The following is a 302-nucleotide window of genomic DNA, read 5'->3' as shown; positions in this document are numbered from 1 at the left end:
CTGCGCAGCCCGCTGCCCCGCGCTGGCCGCTGGCCGTCCCTCCCGCGGACCTGCACCGACTCATGGCTCTGCGCGCAGAGGTATCGGAGCTCCGAGACTGGGTGACCCAGAGGCCGCCCCTTGGAGGGAGCTTTGCCTGGAGACACCCAGGAAGGACCCCAGCAGGAGGCTCCTCTGCTGGCCCTGGAGCTGCTGAGGGGTCGCCCGGGAGGCGGGGGCGCTCAGGTCTGACGTGAGCAGTGGGAGCCCCAAGGCGCGGCGAGGCTGGGGCTGCCCCTGCAGGCGGTTCAGAGCCCTGGGGA

Source organism: Myotis davidii, unplaced genomic scaffold (assembly GCF_000327345.1).
Source record: "Myotis davidii unplaced genomic scaffold, ASM32734v1 scaffold211, whole genome shotgun sequence".
NCBI classification, from domain to species: Eukaryota; Metazoa; Chordata; class Mammalia; order Chiroptera; family Vespertilionidae; genus Myotis; species Myotis davidii.
The sequence above is the reverse complement of the archived record's forward strand: the minus strand, read 5'-3'. Positions refer to the sequence as shown.